Source organism: Lepidochelys kempii, chromosome 10, assembly GCF_965140285.1.
Source record: "Lepidochelys kempii isolate rLepKem1 chromosome 10, rLepKem1.hap1, whole genome shotgun sequence".
In the NCBI taxonomy this organism is placed as follows: domain Eukaryota; kingdom Metazoa; phylum Chordata; order Testudines; family Cheloniidae; genus Lepidochelys; species Lepidochelys kempii.
Window position 1 is genome coordinate 81602126 of NC_136389.1, and position 17437 is coordinate 81619562.

At 42.0% G+C, this 17437-nt stretch overlaps 1 protein-coding gene across 4 annotated transcripts in view; it reads left to right on the forward strand.

Annotated features, from left to right (window-relative positions):
• The window catches only part of CORO2B (coronin 2B), a 142233-nt gene that overhangs the window by 42473 nt on the left and 82323 nt on the right, over window positions 1-17437 (forward strand). The window contains exon 2 of one of the 4 annotated variants that reach the window (XM_073304470.2): window positions 4875-5043. The exons of the other annotated variants lie outside the window; for them this stretch is intronic. The gene's annotated coding sequence lies outside the window, so the exon portion shown is untranslated. The remainder of the gene's footprint in view (window positions 1-4874; window positions 5044-17437) is intronic. 4 annotated transcript variants of the gene reach the window in all.

The following is a 17437-nucleotide window of genomic DNA, read 5'->3' on the forward strand; positions in this document are numbered from 1 at the left end:
GCTAATGGTTTAAAGTATGAAAGTTATTTGTTAGAACTACTTTGTTCTTTAAAGGAGGGAGGGTAGGTGGTAATGTGTAATTACAACAAAAAGTAGTCATTTTAAAGCTGTCAGTCTGAATATAATCAGGCAGTGGGATTAGAGTGATTGCTTCTGCTGATAGCTCTTGGGCAGGCTGATCCAACTTCAACTGTTCTTCTTGAGCTCATGCTCAAATAAATTGGTTAGTCTCTAAGGTGCCACAAGTACTCCTTTTCTTTTTGTTCTTTAATAGCTTGCAAGCTTTTGCTTGAGTCCCCTGTTGATAGGAGTGATTCATCTAATGTAAAACTTCCCTGTGAATAACGTTTACAAAGGGGTACAGTTAAGGCCTGATCCTTAGCGGTTCTGAGCATCAGGAGCTCCCCTGGGCACCAGTGGCATTTGCTGGTGCTCAGCAGCTCTCTGGAACAGACTCTTCAGGCTGTGTAGTGCACTACTCAGAAATAATTTGGCCAAAACATACATGCCACTGGCCAGAATGGATTATAGAGGATTTTTTTCATTCCCTTTCTGATGATTCTTAGGCTATTCCTTAACTCCAGGCCATGAACTTTCTGCATCCAATTCGCCAGTTAAACTTACAATCGACATCTGTATGTGTAACTCCTTGGACTGCAAATATGCTTATTTCCTGTTGCTTAAACCAAAAGCCACAGTTTTTATCTAGTGTTTTAGTGTGGTAACAATCAGTGCGTGCAAGGAATAGACTCAGCCTGGAAAAAGGGCAAAATTCTCTCAGATCCACACGATGAATTTTAATTTAAATATGTTGCTTTCTTTCTCTGTACAGCCTTTGTGTTGAGTCAGTGAGAGACCTGCGCACTTGCAGAATGTCTGAGCTGAGATCTGAGATACATGAGAGAGGGAAAGCCACCTGCCTTTATAAATGAATAGGAATGAAACATACTGTGTCCCTTTTAGATTTCTTAGCTATTTCCTACCTCTCTTCATTACAATTCTGTGGCTGCACAACCTTCCTTTATTGTGATGTTTCCTTGAATCAGAATTAAAAACAAAGTAGAAAGAGAACCTGCTGATCAAACTTGGTGCAATGTCTCGAATAACAAACTACCTGACGCACAGCTAAGAACCCAGGTCTCATGACTATCCTTGTTCCTATGTGACTTGAGCCATCGCTTCTCCCCTGACTCTGCCTGAGGGGTGGATGGGCAGATTGGTGGGTATATTTTGGGCTGGGGGTAGAATGAGGATTGTCTGTGTCTGTCTCCTTTTTAAAAGGGTCATGGCTCAAGGTCTCAGACAGATCTGCCCCTAATTTCATGTACATGATTTAGACAAGCAAATCCCTGATACATAAGTGGTGATTGTTCTGTATGTGCCCGAAGCATACCCTGTTATACTCTGGGCCCCATCTGCGTAGGTAGGATCAACAAACCATGCTGTAGCCATATAATGGAATCGCTGTATCCTTGTAAAGGTGAGTCAACTTTTTCAAAAACACCTAAATGCTATTTTCAAAAAAGACTTAAACACTCCCAAGTCCCACTGAGTTTCACTGAGACTTAGGCTCCTATGGGCCAGACTTTAAAAGATTGCCCCCTTTAAAAGTACTAAGAGGCCTAAAGATGCAAAATAAGCATCTAGTGGGATTTTCAAAGGTGCTTAACTCCCATTGAAATCAATGGGCATTAAAGTGCCTAAACTACTTAGGTGCTACATGGGGTTTTCGAAGTGCCTGTCTACACCTTTAGGGACCTAAATATCTTTGAAAATCTGGCCTTTAGGAGCTTACGTCTCTATTGAAAATGGGACTTGACAGAAAATATCATAATGCCCCTATATAGATACATAGATATTAAGGTCAGAAGGGACCATTATGATCATCTAGTCCGACCTCCTGCACAACGCAGGCCACAGAATCTCACCCACCCACTCCTACAAAAAACCTCTCACCTGTGTCTGAGCTATTGAAGTCCTCAAATCGTGGTTTAAAGACTTCAAGGAGCAGAGAATCCTCCAGCAAGTGATCCGTGCCCCATGCTACAGAGGAAGGCGAAAAATCTCCAGGGCCTCTTCCAATCTGCCCTGGAGGAAAATTCCTTCCTGACCCCAAATATGGCAATCAGCTAAACCCTGAGCATATGGGCAAGATTCACCAGCCAGATACCCAGGGAAGAATATAAATCCATGGTGTCTCCACACTGTGAATACTGTGTCCATTTCTGGTTGCCCCATCTCAAAAAGGGTATGGTGGAACTGGAAAAGGTTTGAGAAGGGCAACAAAGATTATCAAGGGTTTGGAATGGCTTACATTGGAATGGCTTAGAAGAGACTAAAAGGGTTAGGGCTGTTCAACTTAGAAAAAAGGGATGACTAAACCAGGGGATATGATAGAGGTCTATAAAATCATGAATGGTATGGAAAAAAGTGGCTAGAAAAGTATTATTTAACCTTTCACACAAGGCAAAAAACAGGGATCACCCAATGAAATTAAAGCAGAAGGTTTAATACAAGATGAAAGTTTTTCACACAACACACAACTAACCTGTGGAACTCATTGCCATGGGATGTTGTGATGGCCAAAAGTATAACTGGGTTGGAAAAAGAATTAGATAAGTTCATGGCGGACAGGTCCATTAATGGCTATTAGCTCAGGTGGTTAGGGATGTGACTCTAAACCTCTGACTGCCAGAAGCCGGGAGTGGAAGATGGGGTGGATCTCTCCAAAATTGCCCTGTCTGTACACTCTCCCTGAAATTGTTGGAGACCAGATACTGGGTTAGATGGACCGATGATTCTGACCCAGTACAGTAGCTCTTATGTTACCCAAGGTCACAATATGATTATGTCACAACAATCCCCTGATACAGTATCTAGGCTATAATTTACAACTGCCTGATTGCTAGCTAATGGACTCTAGTGTCTTTAAAGTTAGCGTAAAGTGGTTCTGATCTTTAACTGGCCTTTTTATCATAAAAATAGATGAGTAGATATCTAGAAACTTTAACTGAGATTAGTGAAGATAATTGCTTAACTGACCAGGTCAGTTTACTATTCCTTTTTAACAAAAGAGAAATTACTAAAATTAGAGTGAAGGTCTGACCTTAAAAGCAGAAAGTCTCGAAAATGCCAGGTTAAGGCAGGATATGTAGATAGGTGCCCTGACTATTATCAACGGAGCTGAGTGAATAACTAGCTGATTTTTCAGATCATTGGCAACTTTGAAAAGTTTAAAAAAAAGTTTTCAGGTCTGACTGGAAATTAATTTTTTTTTTTTAAATTTCTGGTGAATCACAGTTAAAACACTCTGGGTTGAACAAAATGTTTCATTTAGATTTTGAGCATTTTTTAACATTTTGATTTTTTTTTTTAATTCAGAAAGGAAATCTCAAAAGTCGTTTTGAACCAACAATTTGTAACATTTTGTTAGTAAATGTCAAAACAAAAACATCAGTTTTTGGTTATTTTTCTAAATGAACAATTCAACAAAACTGAAACAAATTCACAATGTTTTACTGTCACTGAATTGGCATTTTCCACCACACAAAGTGTGGGCCAAAAAGTTCTCCCAGCTCTATATATCCTATCTCTTCACAGCGCTATGAATTGAAATGAAATTGTGCAAGTAGATTTTCTGAAATTTTCCATGGCTTGATGGTGTTTAACTTAAACGTGTAAATTACAAAAAAGTGATGTTCTTTGCCGCTAAATTGTAATGAAGCTGAGGAATCAGATGTGCCTACATATTAAATCTTTTTGAACTATCTTCATTAGGTACAAATACTTTAATGTGAGCAAAAGGAATTTTCAAAGTTGTATTGTGATGCATCAGACCATTAGACTTCTGAACAGATTAAAGTCAGGTTTCCTGATTGGTTCTAGCCTACTATGTATGGAAAAATAAGCCGCTGATGACTTATAAAATTAACAGCCATACTTTGATGTTTTCCTTTGGGGAAAGGGATAGCTTTCTAACACCATAACTCCTACAATAAATTCTCTTCTAAAGTATGAGTCATATGACTGTTCCTGAACAGAACATATCTTTCATGAACACAGAACAGAAGTAATGTTCTACTTATCACTAAAACTGCACATAGGTGCTTAACTGTGCCATCTACTGAGTAGATGTGGCTGCCTTTTAAAAACAGAAAGTTTCACTTCCACAATGCTCAGCTCTGTCTTCTAGAGTTCTATCTCCGCAGCCATGAGCAAGGGCTGCCCTGTTTGCATTCCAGCTAGAACGTAATTGCACCTGGGAAGCTGTGGAACAAGAGAAGATGTTTTTCCTGACTCTCTGCTACAACAAAGCTTGGGTTTCCATGTTCACCTCGCTGTCCAATTGAAAGTACATACAGATTCAGAACCTTCATGCTTCCACAGAGGTTACTCTTTGAATTGTTGAGAGAGCAGCAGGCGATCCTTGCTGGATTCTAACCTAGTGTCTTTGCAGTGTTTAGCAGGATTTAATGAGTGACTATAACCGTGTTGGTTGGGGCCAATTTAAGTTGTGCTGCTACATCTGTAGCCACGGGGGGAGAGACAGCCAACCAGGACAGGTGGACATTCTAGTGAAGTGTCTACCGCTTGTGCTTCACAGCCGTATGGTATGGAGTCCGAGGTGTCTCATGCTGACTGGGAGCAATTTAGCAATAACTAGAGCCTCTTGTATATCAGGATGTTTCCACCATTATCACAACTGGCCAGGGCACACTGCAAATTTCTCTCTCTCTCTCTCTCAAGAAAACTCTATCTGCTGTTTCTGCCCATGATCCCTATTCTTCCTCTGTTAATCAGTTATCCTTTGCAGTGAGGGATATTTATAGCATAGCAGTGAGGCAAGGTTATACACGGAATCTTGCCTTTTGCAGACTTGAATGACTTGGTATGACGTGGAGAGACCCAGCATGGTTTGAACAAGGACTGGAGCCAGTAGTGATGCTATCGTTTCCATATGAGATGTCTCTTTGTGATCCATAAGGAGGCTTACTGTCTCGGCTCTGATGTCACTGGACTAGACCAGAGCATACAGCTTGTCAGGTCAGATTTTTTTTCAAACCTTTCTTTCAAATCTATTAAAGGTTTCCTCCCTCACTGGCTCTTCACCTCCCTTCAAGTCCCATCTAAAAGCTCCTTTTGCTGCTGTCTCTTAATTTCTTTCTCTGCTGCAATTACTAACTTGGTAAAACCCGGGTTGGATAGTTTGTGTGAAAGGTTCTGTATGAAATGAAGCTGATCTAGATCTTTCAGAAACGTCATCTGAACCTAGTTTCAGACTCTCACATGTGCCAAACTTTCCATCATGCACACGCAATGTTTTAATTAAATGCACAACACTAAATGTTCTCAATTATTTTGGTATTTGGAAAATCCTCTTGAATAGCTAATACAGTGAAATGACAACATTTGGGTTGCCTTGGATTCAGATACTTTAACAGATTTTGCAGCATCAAGACACAGGTAATTTCATGAGCACTCCGATAGACTTGCACACCCATCACAATCTCCTTCTGGCTGAAGACTCCAAAGGAAGACACTGCAATCATAGTGAATCTAGAAATGCCTATCAATAGGTTGTTTAAGTTTAAATTATATCCTGTACTGCAAGAGGAAAACAGAAGTGGAGGATAGTTAATTATCCTAGCATAAATAATCATGGTAAAGAGTTAATATTCGGGCCTGTAGCGAGGTCGAAGACTCACCATTGCGGTGCCTCCTGCTAGTCATCTTGGGAATTAGCTCTTGTCCCGCCTGGAGCGCCCTCTGCAGGCCGGTGTCTCACCTGCCTTAGGGCCCCCATGTCCCTCCCGGACCCCCTGATGCCCCTTTACCTCGGGGTTCTGCCCCCAGCAGTACCCCCTAACCCTGGGTCTCCCCTCCCAGAGGAACCCCAACCCCCTAAACCCACCTTGCCTCAGTGGCTACTGCCAGTCATCGTCCAGCCCCCTTTCCCTGGGGCAGACTGCATTCTGTCATGGCCACTCATCACTGGCAAGGGGGTTGGACCAGCTGCCTCTGCCTGTCCCCGGGCTGCACCTCTGCAGCCCCAGTACCTGTGTAGGCCTTTAGCAAGGCAGCAGCCTGGGGAGTTGCCAGGCTGGAGCTTCCCAGCTCTTCTTGCCCTTTTCCCCAACACTGCTCTACCTCTGGTATCTTCCTCTCAGGCAGCTCGCCCTTCCCACTCCAGGGCTAGAGTGAGACTCCCCTGCCTTCTGGCCCTGCAGCTCTTTTATAGGGCCAGAGCATGGTGACCACCCCGCTACAGGGCCCGACTATGATCTCAGTTAAGTGTGCAAATTTGGCCCTTAATTTTGGTTGTCTGGCTCTAGCAAACGTAGATGTGACTTGATGAGATTCCTGTAAAGTATGCTTGTTCCCTTACTTAGCCATGTTTATGATGGGGGGAGACTTCCTTTTATTTGGCCGTAGTTTGCAGACAATACTACCTGTATGGCTCATGAAATGGAAGCTATTGTTACAGCAACATGAACTGAAGCCTTGAAATGAAAAGAGACCATTACTGGAACATTTCTGCAAATACATGTTGTCTTCATTATCTCCTTGCATTGACTAATTAGGAACAGCGCCCATATACATTTGCAATAGCACAATAAGTGTTAAGTACTTTACAGTTTCCTTGGTTGGAATGTTTAAGAGTAAATGTTATGTGGTGTACGCTCAACAAGTGACAGCTCTTCGAAGCTGTTATAAATCTAGGACTGTGTGTGCTCTGTGCTCAATGTTTTCAAAGGTGCCTAAGAACCAAATGGGAATTTGAATCCTGACTCACTGAGGCCTTGGCTTCACTGCTAAGGTGCGTTTTCCGCCTCTGGGATAAATAACACGTGGACGCTATCCTGAGATAAAAACACAGCGAACACTGGGCACTTCAGTTTTTCTGTGAGATAAATAGCCTTATACCTCCTCCAGGGGTTGACTTTGGCAAATTTACCTCACGAGAAACCTAAAGTGCCTGATCTGCTCTGTGTTTGTATCTTAGGCATGCTCATGCATGTTACTTACCACGAGATATAAAAACACACACTTTTGTTTTTAAAGCAGTGAGAACATGGCCTGTTATGCAGTACGTGATCTAGTCCTAGAGAGTGTCTGTAATCTGAAAATGGCTTCTGGAAACCTGTTTTGATTCTCAGTCTTGGCCTTTGTCTACACAGCAAAGAAAACCCTGTAGCTGGCCCATGCCAGATGACTTGGGCTGCGGTGTTGTTTCACTGATGTGTAGAAATCCGGTCTCAGGCTGGAGCCCGAGCGCTGGGAGCCTCCCACCTTGCATAGTTCTAGAGCCCAGGCCCAAGCCTGGAAGTCTACACAGGACTGAAACAGCCCCGTGATCCCGAGTCGGCCGGCATGGGCCAGCCATGGGTTTTCTTTGCTGTGTAGACATGCCCTGTGTCCCTAGAAAACTAGTGGCTGGAAGTGCTATGGCCGCAGCATTTGCCCACTAAGCGGGGAATGTGCAGACATGCCAAACCCACAAAAAAAAAAAAAAACAACACAGAAATTGGGCTTGTTTTTGGCTTAATTGGCTTGTGAGTTGCTTATTGGCTAGTTTTTTTGGCTTGTAGCTTGTTGCTTTTTTGGCTTGTTGCTTGTTGCTTCTTTTTTTTTGATTGGCTCCCAGCAAGCAGGGGCAAGGGTGGGAGAGTGTCAGGGGCGCACAGCAGGCCCACCACAGTCCCAGGCTGCAGGCCAGGGGGATCTAGTCACATATCGTGTTGGGGTTCTTAGGGATAGGCTTGTTTTGGCCTTGTTTTGAAATGGGATTAGCTTGATTTTTGGTTTATTGTGAAAGTTGGGGTGCTTATTTACCTCGTGAAAGTTGGCAACAGTGGGAGTGTGGCCTACTGAGAAACTGCACTGACTGGCTCCCAGAGGAGTCTGGTCTGGGTTTTCTCTAATCAGAAAGACTGATTCTCCTTAGGGTCCTGATACAGGACTTATAAAGTAAGAAATACTGGGGGTGACTTCAGCAAAGGATGTGAAGAACATCTCCCCCTCCTCCTCCTCCTCCAGGGTCGGAATGGGGGAACATGGAAGGAAGTACTCCACTTCCTAGAAATGGCACCTCTTTTTTGTTTTTAAAGTGGCCTGTTTGTTGCCTGATCAGAAACTAGTACAGACCTTTCTCTTTTTGTATGGTAAATTTTTCATTGCCTTAATGGATGATCAATATTCTAAATGTCAAACACAGACAACACTGATCTTTCTGATGGAAAACTACTCTGTGCAATCAACATTTTAACTCTGTGCTGGAGAGGAGAAATGGATATAACCCCACCTGAACCTTTCTGCTGACAACACTCTCAAACAAGCCAGTTAGAAAAGTTCCTCAATTTCCTTGGGAATACCTGGCATCAACAGAAATGCAGAGTTGTGTATCTGTCCGGTACCTGTCAGCAAGCTCTTAGGTTAGATGCATTAATAATTTATATGATATATAGATTCTTAAAGTGCTTTTTGGGGAAGTACAACTGTGTGTGGGCTTGGCTGAATCCCAGAAGCTGGATGGCTTTCTGTAGAAAGTGTTTTTGGAGTAGCTTCAAAACTGGCCAGTGGTGACTGAGTTTGGTGAGATGTCTCGGTCCCCAGCCCTTGCTCCTTCTTCCACATAACCCTCAGGGTTTAGAACACCCTCTGCCGTTTTTTGTATAACTCTGTTTTCTATTTGGCATCAGCTAATTAACATAAGGCCACAGTAAATATTGCCCTTTCCTCTGGCAAGCTATGCAGTATCTATCAATATGTTGCTAGAAACTAAGAGAACTTATTGTCTGAACAGCCGGAAACTAATATATTAAAAATTGATTTTATGTGGGTAGCATGTGGCTTTGACCAATGACCCTTAAATAAAGGTGAATTGATAGGCAGTGAGAGAAATAGAAAATATTGGCAACTGGGCAGTATATCTAGTGCATTTATACACAATGGGGCTTGGAGGATGTCTACTGGGCGTACCCTGGTGTTTTTATAGAGGTTCCCTTTGCTAGGGTCTTCCTGAGGGAAAGGGGGTTTTCTTCTGTGTCCATAGAGGTGTCCTTGTTATAGGACTCTGTTTTGCATGTCTTGAATTTTAGGCTTGGTGAGTAATGATTAGAGCTGATTGAATTTACTTTTTCTTTTCTTTCTATGACAGAACTTTGATTTTTCTGATTGGAAAATAAAAAAACTAAAAATTTATTTTTTGAACAAATTCTGAAACAAATTTTTCTATTTTGACTTAAAGTGCTGTCAATTGGGGCATTTTTTGGATTTTGCTTTCCTCCCTTTTTCCCCCTCCCTCTCCCCCTTCCTCTGGGGGAACATAAGAATGCCCATACTGGGTCAGTAGGCAGTCTTCCATCAGTGGCCAGTGCAAGATGCTTCAGAGGGAATGAACAGAACAGGGCAATTATCAAGTGATCCATCCCCTGTCATCCACTCCCAGCTTCTGGCAGTCAGAGATTTAGGGACACCCAGATCATGGGGTTGCATCCCTCACCATCTTGGCGAATAGCCATTGATAGACCTATCCTCCCGGAACTTATCTAATTCTTTGTTGAACCTAGTTGTACTTTTGGCCTTCATAGTATCCCCGGCAATGAGTTCCACAGGTTGACTGTGCATTATGTGAAGTAATACTTCCTTATGTTTGTTTTAAACCTGCTGCCTGTTAATTTCATTGGCTGACCCGTTGTTCTTGCGTTATGTAAAGGGGTAAATAACACTTCTCTAGTCACTTTTTCCACACCATTTGTGATTTTATAGACCTCTATCATATCCCCCCTTAGTAGTTTATTTTCTAAACTGAACAGTTCCAGTCTTTTTAATCTCTTCTCATCTGGAACCTGTTTCATCCCCTGAATAATTTTATTGTCCTTCTCTGTACCTTTTCTAATTCTAATATATCTCTTTTGAGATGAGGTGACCAGAACAGCACTCTGTATTCAATGTGTGGGCATACCAGGAATTTATATAGTGGCACTGTGATATTTACTGTCTTATTGTCTATCCCTTTCCTAATGGTTCCTAACATTCTATTCGCTTTTTTTGAGTGCTGCTGCAGATATTTTCAGAGAACTATCCACAATGACTCCCAAGATCTTTCTGGACAGGTAACAGCTAATTTGGACTCCCTCATGTGGTATATGTAGTTGGGATTATTTCTTCCAATGTGCATTATGTTGCATTTATCAACATTGAATTTCATCTGAATTTTCATTTTATTGCCCAGTCACCCAGTTTTATGAGATCCCTTTGTAACTCTTCAGTCAGTTTTCGACTTAACTATCTTGAGTAATTTTGTATAGTCTGCAAATTTTCCCACTTCTCTGTTTACCCCTTTTTCCAGATCATTTATTAATATGTTGAACAGCACTCGTCCCAGTACAGATCCTTGGGGGACCCTGCTATTTACCTCTCTCCAGTCTGAGAACAGACCATTTATTCCTATCCTTTGTTTCCTGTCTCTTAACCAGTCACTGATCCATGAGAGGACCTTCTCTCTTATCCCATGACTCTTTACTTTGCTTAAGAGCCTGTGGTCAGGGACCTTGTCAAAGGCTTTCTGAGGCCTGGTCTACACTGGGGGCGGAATTGATCTAAGTTACGAACTTCAGCTACGTGAATAACGTACTTAGGTCTACTCACTGCGGTGTCTTCACTGCAGTGAGTCGACTGCTGACGCTACCCCGTCAACTCCACCTGTGCCTCTCATGCCGGTGGAGTACAGGAGTCGACGGGAGAGTGCTCGGGGGGTCGATCGCCGCCCGCCAATCCGGCGGGTAGTATAAACATATCCTGAAAGTCCAAATACACTATCTCGTCTGGATCATCCTTGTCCACATGACCCCCTCAGTGAATTCTAATAAATTGATGAGGTATGATTTCCCTTTACAAAAGCCATGTTGACTCTTCCCCAGGTGGACTCTTCTGTGTTCATCTATGTGTCTGATAGTATTCTTCTTTTCTATAGTTTCAACCAGTTTGCCTGATACTGAAGTTAGATTTACCGGCCTGTAATTGCCAGGATCACCTCTGGAGCCTTTTTTAAAATCAGCATTACATTAGCTGTCCTCCAGTCATCTGGTACAGAGGCTGATGTAAGTAATAGGTTACATACCACAGTTAGTAGTTCTACAGTTGCATATCTGAGTTCGTTCAGGACTCTTGGGTGAATACCATCTGGTCCTGGTGACTTGTTACTGTTTAATTTATCAGTTTGTTCCAAAACCTCCTCTATTGACACCTCAATCTGGGGCAGTGCCTCAGATTTGTCACCTAAAAAGAATGGCTCAGGTGAGGGAATCTCTCTCCCAGCCTTTGTAGTGAAGACCGATGCAAAGAATTCATTTAGCTTCTCCGCAACAGCTTTGTCTCCCTTGGGTGAGCACCTCGATCGTCCAGTAGCCCCACTGATTATTTGGCAGGCTTTCTGCTATTCCTTTTTATGTCTTTTGCTTGTTGCTCTTCAGAGTCTTTTTTGGCCTGCCTAATTACACTCGACTTGTCAGAGTTTATGCTCCTTTCTATTTTTCTCAGGCATATTTGACTTCCTCTTTTAAAGTATGTCTTTTTGTCTCTAACTACGTCTTTCAGTTTGGTTGTTTACTGTCCATACTGACATTTTTGGAGTTGTTTTGCTGTGGGTTTTTCTTTTAAATTTTATTTTGAGTATACATGTAGTTTGAGCCTCTAGAATGATGTTTTTAAAAAAGTTTCCATGCAGCTTGCAGGCATTTCACCCTTATTACTGTTCCTTTTAATTTCTGTTTAGCTAGCTTTCTCGTTTTTTGTGGGGAAGAAAGAGCGAGGGATGTATTTAATTAAGAAAACAAGAGGGGAGAAAAAATGCCCAACCAGAAATCTTTATTTCAAAAAAATCCCAAAGGGCACCACATTTTAAGATGAAATGAAAATGTCATTTGAATCAGAACAAAAATGTACCTTTTGCTCTAGAAATGAAGCCCTGCAGAAAGCTCAATATGTTCTAGAAAAAAAATCAGACCCTTTTAATGCATAAATTATCCACTGGAAGAGTTTGGCTTTTCCAAGCATCTCTAAAGTCTTATTTAGGATTTTGAAGCAACAAACTGGAGACAGTCAGGATGAAAGAACATGGTTTCATCAAGTACCCATTCTCTGTGACGCAGTAACTAGCTAACCCTGCTGTTTGGAAATGCCATGAACCCTTCTGTGTTTCATCAGAGTGTTGGTTTGATTGGGCCAACAATAACTTTTGTTTTTTCTTTCAAAATGAGACGAATCTGAGGAATAACGAATTCTCTGTGTGCACCGGAAGAATTAGAAGATTACCACCAAAAAACCTCTCTTACCAAGAACTGAAAATGACTGTTTCATACAGGCAACGAAGAGTGAGGAAGAGGCTTTTACAGTACATTCTCTAAGAGCTTGTCTGATGGAAGCAGATTAAAAGGGCCTGTATATTGTGATTTAAAAGGATTACTGTACGCTCTTCTGTGGTGATTGCATGTTCTAGTGCTGTGTGGATTTTTGCAAGTGCTCTCCTTAACGACTGTTGCCAAGGCTCCCGACTATTCAAAAGAGCCAATTATAATAAATAAAAATTGAGACACAGTGGTGCATCCTGCTGTTCCCATTTGGGAAAAGCTGGAGCTGCCACAGACTGGAACATCTGAAAAGCCATCAAATGTGACTGCACGGCAGTTATCCAGAGATGATTTAGGAGATGATATCTCCTAGGATTTTCTGTATTCTGCCTTCTGCTGTACTGTGACATACAGCTTTAATCTCTGTCCTACTATCCCCCTCTTTTCCGATGATTGGATATATTGTAGCCTCTCTTTGAGTTTTGTGTGTCCTTTCATTATCTCTGTACAGCTCAGCCCAGATTTAATTTCTTCACTAAGGGACTGGAGGCAAAAAGACAGAAAATAGAGCATTTATATTGTCTTAGTTGCCTCCAGAAGTACATCTAGGCTCCAGCATGTCCTTTTAAAATAGGAATAGTGATTTATTCTCTTGCAAGAAGAGAATGCCAGCCAGGGGAATCAAACTTCCCTTCAAGCACATGATCCAGGAGAACTCAGGATTCCTACTGAGAGAGCAACGCAGAATGTGGCCACTTACTCACTCCCTTTTTTTTCAGCACAGATACCTCCCTCAAACAATTTACTTTCTAGACTCACTGCCCTGCTCACTTACTCATCCTAGCCTCCCCATGCAGCCATCGCTGGACAGTCGTTGAAGGGCGCTGTAACAGCTTCTACATACTGAGCAGAAGGCATTGTTCATGCCTCTTTCTCATATTTGGTTGAACAGCAGTACAAATAGTGGGAGAAACGTATGTTCTTTGTGCATGAAGTGAGTGGAGAGAGAACCTTCCTCCCACCTTCACCTCTAGCTCATGGCCATTCTCACGTGGATCAGTCCTGCGATGTGCTGAACACCTCTTGCATTTCCCAAAGCCAATGAGAGTCGAAGTCGCTCAGCACCTTGCGGGGTCTCAGCCTAGCACAGTATCCTAAGTTCTCCATAAAAAGAGAATCTCGCTGCTCTTCAGAAGCATTCTGAGGCCTTCAAAATGGTTACACTGTGATGTAGTTAGCTGACAATTCTTTTAAACTTCCACTGCAGGACATTTTGATTTAAAAAACCAACGGCCTAGAATTCTATAGCATCAACATGGCACACAATGAATGGCTTAAAAGCTGGCTAACTGACAGGTGTCAAAAAGTAATTGTAAACACGGAATCATCGTCAAGCAGGTGTTTCTAATGGGGTTCCTCAGGGATCTGTTCTTGGCCCTATGCTATTTAACACTTTTATGAATGACCTGGAAGTAAACGTAAAATGATCACTGATAAAGTTTCCAGATGACCCCAAAATTGAGGAGTGGTAGACAACGAAGAGGACAGGTCACGTGACAGAGTGATCAGGATCGCTTGGTAAACTGGGTGCAAGAGAACAATATGCGTTTTAATATGGCTCAGAGTGAGTGTGAACATCTAGGAACAAAGAAAGTAGGCTGTGCTTCCAGGATGGGGGACTGTACCTTGGGAAGCAGAGACTTTGAAAAAGATATGGGGGTCGTGGTGGATAATCGGCTGAATATGAGCTCCCCATGTGACGCCGTGGCTAAAAGGGCTGATGTGATCCTTGGATGTATAAATAGGGGATTTCCGGTAGGAGTAGAGAGTTTATTTTACCCTGTGTTTGGTACTGGTGTGACCACTGCTGGGATGTGTCCAGTTCTGGTGTCCACAATTCAAGAAAGATGCTGATGAGTTGGAGTGGGTTCAGAGAAGAGCCATGAAAATGATTAAAAGGTTAGAAAACCTGCCATATAGTGATGGACTCCAGGAGCTCAGTCTGTTTAGTTTAACAGAGAGAAAGGTAAGGGGTAACTTGATTATTGTTTGTGAGTGCCTGCATGGGGAACAAATATTTGATTGTGAGCTCTTCTGTCTAGCTGATGAAAGGTATAACATGATCCAATGGCTGAAGTTGAAGCTAGACAAATTCAGGCAGGAAGTAAGGTGTAAATTTTTAACAGTAAGAGGAGCTAACCATTGGTATAATTTATCAAGAGTCATGGTGGATTCTCCATCACTGACCATTTTAAAATCAAGACGAGGATGTTTTTCTCAAAGATCAGCTACAGGAATTATGTTGGGCAAGTTCTCTGGCCTGTGTTACACAGGAGGTCAGACTAGAATCGATGATCAGTGGTCCCTTCTGGCCTTAGAACCTATTAATCTATGCTACTGCCCTAACCTGGCACTAGAGCGCATGGGAAATCATTTGATAGTCAACCTGCACTCAAACACAGGGCTCTTCTTCCCATCCCCAATCCATTTCTGCTCTTATGAGTTGGGGCACTAGTAGAACAAGTTAATGATCCTTTACCACAGGTCATGTCAGCCACAGCATCCTGGCCTGAAATTGCAAAAACCAAACTCCCTTGCTCTGGAGCTGTCCCCTAATATGATCTTTTGGGGGTTCAGTACAGGAAAGACCCAACATACTTCCTGGAGACAATTTATTATTCCTCTACTTTTCTCTTCCTGCCAAAGAAATATTTGCATATAATGCTCACCTTACATGGATTGCGTTTTGTAGTGTATGACTGGTTTAATATTTAGAAGCCTGTTGATTGCGACTAGCTTAGCCTCGTTATTAAATCTCAAACCACTTTTATCTAAATCTCAAATTTAAAATTGTTAATATAAGTGTAAATCTTGGTAAGAAAAATCACTTACTCTGCTATTCGCTGGGTAATGCAAAACTCTGGTCCTGGAAAGCAAAGTATTTTAAGGAAACATCTTATGTCTTACAGAAGCTCTGGTTGTGTAATACTTGCATAGTCTTATGAAAGTCCTAAAGAACTTAATAAGGATTTAAACCAATAATATTCTATAGAAATTACTCTAAAAATCTAAGTCCTTCAGACAGGGACTGTCTCTTTATGTCTGTACAGTGCCAAGCACAATGGGATCCTGGTCTGTGATAGAGGTCCCTTTGTGTTACTACAATACAAATAAAAGCTTTCTATTATCACTCTGCTGCAGAACTTTGAACATATGTTAATTCTGTTGTACAAGATTTTTTCCCAAGCATGATACTTTTAATGGCTCAGTTAACATTCTTATTAGAATAAGTGATAAATTTTACTTTGAAGTCTTTGCTATGTGCAAAAAGTTAAACTATTCTACACGAAATCGCAGTTAAAAGTAGAATGGGCTTGGGGGGAAAAATTAAACTTTTGTCTGTCAAAAATGCAGTTTTGTAAAAACAGAAATGGGCTGGTCTAGATAGTACTTAGTCCTGCAGGGGACTGGACTAGATGACCAGTTGAGATCCCTTCCAGTTCTACAATTCTATTATTCTAAAATGTTTTATGGAAATGTGTGTTTCAATGAAATTCTCATCGGGAACCTGGGTCTCTCAGATCCCAGCCAAGTGCCCCAACCACCAGGCTACAGAGTCAGTCTCCCTCTCCCTGCCCAATGAATATTTAATTACACAAACTCTCCAATAGGAGAGAAGGAGATGCGGTGCTATAACCCACTGGTTAATGAATTCATGTGGGATATCCAAGTTCAAGTCCCAATTTTTCATTAAATGGGACTGTTTTCCAGACAGCTTGAGTTAAAAGGTGATATTACTGTTCCATAAGAGTGCGTATACAGTGAAATACTCACTTCATTTCCTTGCTAAAAGGTGCACTTTGGCAAATTTCCAGCAGGTAGGTAGATACTACAGCTGCCATTACCACTAATCTCCATGTAATACATTTCACAGTGTTTCAGTGTAAATTCTTGCAGAGAAAATACAGTTTTTCTCATAAATTGGAGAACGTGCAGAAAAGCAAGCATTGGAGGTAACAAAACACGAGCATTTTACTTGGATCACCAATTGAGCTGATCTCTGAAAATTCATCCCCAAACCTGTAGTTTTTCTATGAACTTCATCACCGATCTTTCCCTTTTCTCCTGTAATATGTCTGACAGAACACTTTAATTAGAACTGGGCACCAAAGTTCATCTTTAGAACACTCTCTGAAACTCCTGGCTGGCTGGATCAACAGCTTAATGTCTCTATATCAAAATGTGGAGTTCAACAATGTACTGTGTTTCCAGTAAGCTAGAACTGGCCTTGTCATGGCATTTTGTGTTTTCCAATAGATCTACTGCACTCCCATTCGGTTTTCTAAATATCGCTGAGACAGTGTGGAGCCTCTGACCTGAGAAAATAGACTTCAAGCTGGGGATTTGAATGTGTGTTGGTCAATTACGTACATCTTGATTAGCAGTAGGTTCCAAAGGTTGTGTGTGAAAGAATGTTTCTTTCTGTCACGGTAGATTAGGCTGAGTGCTGGGCCAGACTGCTTGCTCCAGTTTGAGCACTGTTATGCGGGCGCTGAACCCAGGGGGTGAGCAAACCAAGGGTAGGAAATAAAACCAAGATCTTATTTGAGTCCAGCTTTTGAGATAACTGATCTAGTAAGTGCAAAAGGAGGAAGGGGTCAAATACTCCATGATCACATGGATGGCAAAAAACGTTTGCTTGGAATTTATTAAGGCCTCTGGTCCTCTTTTATAGTGTAACATGACACCCCAGGATAAGCCCTCAGAGCAAAGATTAAAACTATGGCTCTTGGATCTATAACTACAAGTGTCTACTGCAAAGCTAACTCTGTTTTCCCAAAGCTAGTAACAGACTCATAAACCACAGAGCCAGCCACTAGAGAAGGACAGAGCTAAACTGTAATCTGGGTTAAATATATCCAAAGATGGGGAAGGGGAAGACCTACCTGGAAATATGCACCTTCTCAGGAGTGTCTCCATGTTGCATGGCAAGGAGCTGGGAGAAGGTGGATGCAGAGCATCTATGGACAGGATTAGCAAGTGAAACATGGATGGTCCACCCAGTGGATCTTGGGTGTCAAAGCCAC